This window comes from Nestor notabilis, unplaced genomic scaffold (genome assembly GCF_000696875.1).
Source record: "Nestor notabilis isolate BGI_N333 unplaced genomic scaffold, ASM69687v1 scaffold1957, whole genome shotgun sequence".
Classification (NCBI taxonomy): domain Eukaryota; kingdom Metazoa; phylum Chordata; class Aves; order Psittaciformes; family Psittacidae; genus Nestor; species Nestor notabilis.
Genome location: NW_009937594.1, coordinates 55,837 through 63,340, shown reverse-complemented (window position 1 = coordinate 63,340; position 7,504 = coordinate 55,837).

The following is a 7,504-nucleotide window of genomic DNA, read 5'->3' as shown; positions in this document are numbered from 1 at the left end:
GAGCCCCTTCTGCCGCAGCGGAGCTGGGCTGCGGTACCGCGGGCTGCAGAGAGCAACGGGAACTTAGTTTTGGGTGACATGCACCCGAGTTCCTGCGTTTTGCCACTTGTAGTGGTGCTGATCCGCGTGGTGTTCCGCTTACTATGTATTTCTGTGCTTGCGCCTCAGGAAGGAGCCAGGGTCGATCTTCCTTACACCTCTTGAAATATTTGTATGCATTGATGTCCCCATCCCCGCCACCCAGCGTTCTCTGCTCTAGGCTGAACAGCCCAAGCTCTCAGCCTTTCCTTAAATGAAGTGTAAAAACAAGTCGTCCTCCTTGTTTTCCAGGCCTGTTTTTTCTAAAGAGTCAGTATCCCTCCATTACAGCACTTCGGTCATGGAATAGTAATAACTCGGAACAGAATTGAACAGCCTGGTTTTGTGGAGCAGAATGTTACTTGCTTGGTTATATGCTGCTGTAGAGTTAGACAAGAATTGAGATGCCCTCACTGAAAGGTGCTTTGGTGGTAGAGAGATGGTGACTTGGAGATTTCTGCTAACCCCAGTGCATTGTCCCGTATGCTGTGTTTGGTACTTGTGCAGTGAGCTGCTGATTCTTGTTATAACTCGTATGTAAAATGAACGATAAAATAGGAAATGGCACATCAGTTAGCTGGTGTGACTTGTTTTGAAGTTTAAGGAGTGGAACCGTATGGAAAGAAAGTGTAAAAGAAGGACAGGCTAGGGAAAAAGTATGAGGTTGTGCTGATGGTGTTTTGAGAGAAGAAGGCCAAAGTAAGCAGCAACCAAATCTTACTGGGCAAAGGTATTTTCAGAAAAAAAGTAAAGGCAAAATGGCCTGAATAGTCTGAAGCTTACATGGTATTGATGGTTTTTCTCAAAACAATGTAGGAAGACAGAGAGAGGATTGCACAATTGTAGAACCGTTTGCCTGCAACAGAAGTTCTCTTCAGTGACTTCAGATGTGTGGGGGTGATCCTGCTGGACTGTGTGCTTCCTGCTTCCCTGTTTTTGACAAGCAGATGGAGGGAAGTTCCGTTAACTTAGTAAATCATACTACCTTGCAAAAGTTTGTTGTTGTTGTTAAGATGTCTTTTCCTCTATTTGAACTGCTGAATGATACATTTAAGAGCACTCCTTTGCTCAGTTTCTTGGATGTTCAGAAAATACTCTTAACTGGAAGCAAAACTTGGGTAGGACACCATTATCCTACTTTACCTTTTCTTGTCAGTTGGTGCCGTTTGTACAGCAGACTATCTGGGGCATTGCCACTCTCTTAGAATCACAGAACACAGCCCTGGTTGGAAGGACCTTTGAGGATCACCTGGTCCAACACTGTGGGAAAGGGAGCCTAGGTGAGATTATCTGGTGCTCTGTTCAGTCACGTCTTGAAAATGTCCAGTGATGGGGATTCCAATCCTTGTTGTCTCTATGTGGCTTCCTCCTTGTGAAGAGAGAGCCTCCTTCCTATTTATAGGTGCCCTTTAAGTACTGGAATACTGTGATGAGGTCACCCGCCTTAGATGCCTCTTGTTCACGGAGAGAAGACCTATCTCTTTCAACCTTTCCTCAGAGGGCAGGTTCTCCAGCCCCTCGATGATTGTCATGGCTCTGCTTTGGACTCAGAACTAGCCTGCCTAAGTCTTTCTTCAGTAGTGGGGACCAGCACTGGACACAGTACTCCAGGCAAGGCCTGACAAGCACTGACCAGAGCGGGGCGTTCACATCTCTTATCTGCTAGTGATGCCCCTGCAGATGAAACTCAGGGTTGGATTTGCTTCTGTTGCTGCAGCAGTGTGCTGCTGACCCCTGCACAGCTTGTCCACCTTTCAGCAAGGCTGCTTCCCAGCCACACAGATCTGAACCTGTACTGGCCTCTTGGGTTACATCTTCCAAGGTGCAGGACCCTGCACTTATCTTTGTTAAACTTTGTACTGCTCTTGCTAGCCCACTCTTCAGTCTCTATCAATGTCTCTGTAAGGTGTCTCACCCTTCTCACGTATCCACCTTACCACACACTTTGGTGTCATCAGCAAACTTGGCAAGGCTGCTTTCAGTCCCATCATCCAGATCGTTTAGGAAGATGTTGAGCAGTGTGGGGCCCAGTATGGATCCCTGGGATCCCCACTTTTGACAGCCTGAGTAAAAGCATTGATAAATGGTCGCTTTTTGTAAAAGCTTTTTACAGTGTCAGGACTTGAGTAGTTTATTAAATAACTGTTTTCCTCTCTTCTTATTTGCTTGTATTTGGATGAACAGCATAACATAAAATAAAAGTGGCTTTTGAGGATTTTATTTACAAATTTTGGTATAACTTCCTCTTCCCAAATATCTGTGGGGTTTTTTTTTTCTTAATATCTGTAAAATGCTGTTAATTTGCAGTAAGAAATGTAGCATTAAACACTTTTGTGATGGTTTAATAGTAGCAGGATTGTGGTATAAAATATGCTGCAATCTGTGGAAAAGGCAATCAATTTGCATTTAACCTCTCATCGTGTTTAGGTAAGCCTCAATTTGGGGACACAATAAAGCTGAGAAAAGAGATATGGTGGCAGTAGAGTTGGAGAAACACTGCAACAATGAGCCAAAGGTATTCCCAGACAGAAGGTTGAAACTGGGGATGAGGGCACTTACTCATACAGAGGGTGTGCGGGGAAAAGGGGTGAAGGCTGGTGTTGGCAGAGTTGAGTTGCTACTAGAAAGCATGATATCTTGAGTGTGGGGGCTACACTTCTTCCTGTTAGGTTATGTCTCAAGAGGTCTTTGATGGTAATGTAGCTTCTTAGGACCTGAACTTTCAGTGTTAATGCGTTCTTGAAGGTTTAGATGCTGCTCATCAGCCTTGTTGAAGAATATTAGCAAAACTGGTTTGGAGGTGTTAGGATGAAACTAAATCTGGTATGGTATGGTTTATTTGTTTCTTTTTTTTTTTTTTTTTTTTTTTTTAATCGATGGGATGTGCTTGATTACAGTGTATACAGGATCTGTGCTGAATTTTGTGTTTTTTTTTTTTTTTTAACAATCAGACCATCATTGTATTGTTCAGCATATTTTTAAAATGGCATGATTACAAATTACTCCTAGATGGAAATTTTAAAACCATATCTGCAACTTTTGTGTGATACTAAATAAAACCAAATACATAAGCCTAATTTTCTGGAGGAAGGCAGCCCTAATTTTCTGTATACAGCAGTAGGCTCAGAGTTGACTTTTACCCCTCAAGGCTAAGACCTGGGGAGTAAATAGCTGCATAAAAATGCTACATCATTGCTCAGACAAAAGCTAATCAAGTGTTAGAAGTTACTGGGAAAGGAACAAAGAACAAAGGAAATGGTTACACAGACATATTACTGATTTCTGCATAATATCAAATAGCATATGCAGTCCATGTCCCAGCATCACTAGGGGAACAGAACAGTCATGAGAAGGCAGGAAGAAAGGTGTCAGAGATGATCTTGGTGCAGACTGTCCAAGGAGATTGAAGGTTTTAAGATGGGGAAAAATAGGCTGAAAAAAATTAATATGAGAGAGTGGTGTAAAATCATAAGTGTTTTGGAGAAGGGAATAGAGAATTGCTGTCTCCTGTCTCTTTCAACCCAAGACCTAGATCATACTAAGAAATTTGCAGGTAGCCAGCTTAGAGCAGATAAAAGAAATGCACTTTGAGATGATGCACAGAGAACTTAGAATCATAGAATCATAGAATAGTTAGGGTTGGAAAGGACCTTAAGATCATCTAGTTCCAACCCCCCTGCCATGAGCAGGGACACCTCGCACTAAACTGTGTTGCCCAAGGCTCTGTCCAGCCTGGCCTTGAACACCTCCAGGGTTGGAGCATTCACAACTTCCTTGGGCAACCTGTTCCAGTGCCTCACCACCCTCACTGTGAAGAACTTCTTCCTTATATCTAACCTAAAGTTCCCCTGTTTAAGTTTAAACCCATTGTACAACATGTTGCAAATACTGACACTTCACGTTTATCCAGACAAAAATAGGCTAAAAGGAAAAAATATATGTTAAAATGTACTGTTTGAAAAGCTGCTGAGCATCAAATTGCTGCAGGATACAAGCATATTATGGAGATGTCTCACTTTACAGGGTTTAACCCTGTATCCACTTTCATCAGCTTCTCTGAATCTTACTGAACTTCTTTCAGTTGGGATACTAGTGTAGATTCTCAGTTCTGAGAATGACAGAGCACTGAGAAATTCAATACAAGGAAGTGTGATGGAGTACAATTTGTGAAATATTAGGTACTATGGTTTTACAAGTCCATTTTTTTTCTGGAGTGTTGGAAAGGATCTTGAGGCAACGACATGGTTTTCTACAGGATTTAACCATTAGGGGTGCTTTGTCCCTGTATCATAGAATCATAGAATGGTTTGGGTTGGAAGGGACGTTAAAGATCACCCAGTTCCAACCCCCTGCCGTGGGCAGGGGTGCCTTCCACTAGAGCAGGTTGCTCCAAGCCCCTGTGTCCAACCTGGCCTTGAACACTGCCAGGGATGGGGCAGCCACAGCTTCTCTGGGCACCCTGTGCCGGTGCCTCAGCACCCTCACAGGGAAGAAATTAATCCTAATATCTAATCTGAATCTCCCCTCTTCTCGTTTAAAGCCATTTCCTCTTGTCCTATCCCTTCTTGCTCTTCCTGAAGTTTTATGCAGGAAGAAAGTTGCAAATGAGTTGGTAGGGGGTTTTTCTTCTCTACTTCTTCCTGGGGAAGGAAAACTAGTCCTCATTTGAAGAAAATGGACTATTTCTGAAGTTTATGAACTCCTAAAGTTGTTAATTTGTTCGTTAAAATATGTATATTATCACTAATAGCAGTAAGTGAGAAAGGGTTAATGTCTTAAGTGCATTGACTTTCTCTGCTTTACTTAGGTTACTTTGATTATGGTTAGACTGCCTGCTGCTATAGTGGTGGAACTGGGAGAACTTGGAGAAAACTACTGCAAAGCTTTATCTCTGCCTTTTTATCATCTTGCTCCCAAAGGCAAAAAAAGAGATGTGCAGGGACTTTTCATATGTGGCTAACGTAGTCAAGGCAGTTACTTGGTACAGGCGATCTTGGAAGCTCTTGCTTTTTGATTTGGGAGAGATACTTGGGAAGCTGCATAGGTCTTTGCTTTGATAATCTGAGAAGTTAGCAGAAAACTGACTTCTGCAGTTGTATTTCTGGAAAGATGAGATGTTCAACCAACTCACCTTAAGGATCTCTTTGTTACAAAATATTGGAAATCATTAATCTGTCTTCTGTTCAACACAGTGTATATTTGTGGTATAAGATAAAAGGGACCTCTTTAACTGTGTCCTTGATAGTTAGGACAGTGAGAAGTCTGAGGGAACCTTCACTAACTCTTCAGAAGTAATTCTTACCAAATCACCAAGCTTGGTAGAAGAACCTATTAGATTGCTCTTGCAGATTCCATACCCACAATAATCAAGAGATTAAATATATTGTAGATTTTGAAACAGTTATAGAATAATTTCTTTTAATACGTTTTACTTTTAAAACAAGCTGAACAGAAGTTGCTTCTTTTTACTTACTATTTCATGTTTTTTGCCAGTTACGGTCTTGCACTTCTGAGGAACCAAAATACCGCCCAACTTGTTGATTGAGATTTCTCCTTTAAATTTTGCGAACGTATTCTTTTATTTGTGTTGTTTGTTCTCCCAACTGCACTGGTAGAACCCAGCAGCTGGTAATGTTTATGATAATGATCAGTAATCAAATAATTAAGTGTTGATATGCAAATTGCTATTAAGCTCCAGAAATAGCATCTTGTTTTGATGAGTGTGGTAGTTCATGACACTACTGTTTTAGTTTGCAAGTTCAGAATTAGAAAATAATTTCCTGGGTGTTTTGCTAAGTGCACAGATGTGTGCCTTTTCCTAGACATGAATGTTTTCTATTAAAAGTAACCCCTACTAATTCAATTTTGAATTCTTCCATCTGTGCTATGACATGGTATGTGTCTGAAGGAGGTGGGGTACAGGCAGAACTCTGTTACGATTAGGGTGGAAGCTAAGTCATTACTTGTGTTTCCAGTGCTGTCCTTTATGGATGTAACAATAATGGTAATATTGAGGGTAGAAAAATAGTCTAAACGTTCACAAAAATAAGTGTGTTACGCAAAGAATTGGTGTATGATGAGGTTCCTTGAGGGTAAGCACTCACGTAACCAGGGCTCCTGGCCCTGAGCTTTGGGGTGATGGAAGCTGGGAGGGTGATACAGGCCACAGCAACCTTTCTGGTAGCTGAACTGGTAAATGAGTAGAATGAATTGTATGATAGGATGGGAAGTGGTCCTGAAATTAGAAAGTAAAGTTCATTGTTTAAATTTTGAGTGCCTTCTGTTGATGTCTGAATGACATCAGGTGTTAGGTCTTCTGAATTTGTCTAACAGAAAGCTGTTGCCAGAACGAGTTTTTTCCCTACGCTTCTTCCTCCCCGAAGTGCACTTTTTCTCCCTTCATCCGTGTGTTTAAACTGTCAACCTTGATGACCTTACCAGAGGGACAGCTTGAAAGCTTGATCTGCAGGAAGCTGCACCCTACTGTTGGTGGATTCACTGTGTCCTTGAAGTGGCTTCCCCTGAGGCCAGAATGCATTGACAGTCCTGTGCAGGGAAGGTGGTGGGAACACAGGAGGGGGAGTGTGGAGAGGAGAGCTGTGGGAATGGAGCCCTGCGCTTCAGTGCCAGGTAGCCGTGGAGCAGCTTATGGGATATTTTTGTGGTAACATAAAGTGTTAATGAACCTTAATGTGAATTAAATGCTTAAACTCCTGTGCGTTGAGAGATGTGAAACTATGAGAGTTGGCCTTCATAGCACAGAACGATTGATAATGTTAATTTCATTTTATGCAACATAGATTTGTTACTTTGGTAACAGGAAGGAAATAGTAATTTTTAAAAAATATACCTGTTATTATAGAGAAGGATAAGAGCCTAGATCTTCCTAGACAGGCAAAGAGCAGATCAGTTGTAGACATGTTGCCAAGCTGAGCTTGACTGGCCTTTATTTGAAGTGTTAATAGATGTATATACCCAGGAACTACTGAAGGGGTGGAAGGGAACTGTTTGCTCCAGCTGCAAATCTTTCTTAACCAGAAGTGAAATGGAGTATGCAGAAAACCTGTCCTTTACGCAGTGTAACTTCTGGCAATGTGCTTTATGTTTAGTTGTGGAGCAAACAAGTTTGGAGTCTGTTTTTGTTGTGTCTTCCCATCTAGAACTATATTCAAGTTCCCTTTATCTCCACTGTTTCATCTCTGTCCATTTATAAGCTTAGGTTTTGTGTATGTGTGGCTTGTAGGCATTTTGTGAGTTGCACAGCTGAGGTTATGACCCTTCACTTGAGCATGAATATGGCATGCTTAGTTACCCTGTTTTAGTCACATGAATGTATTTTTTAAGACAGAAGGGCCATTGTCAACTGTATGGACTAGACCAGAAAATATCAGTCAGTGATTTCCACGTGAGCTTTCAAGGGTGTTGT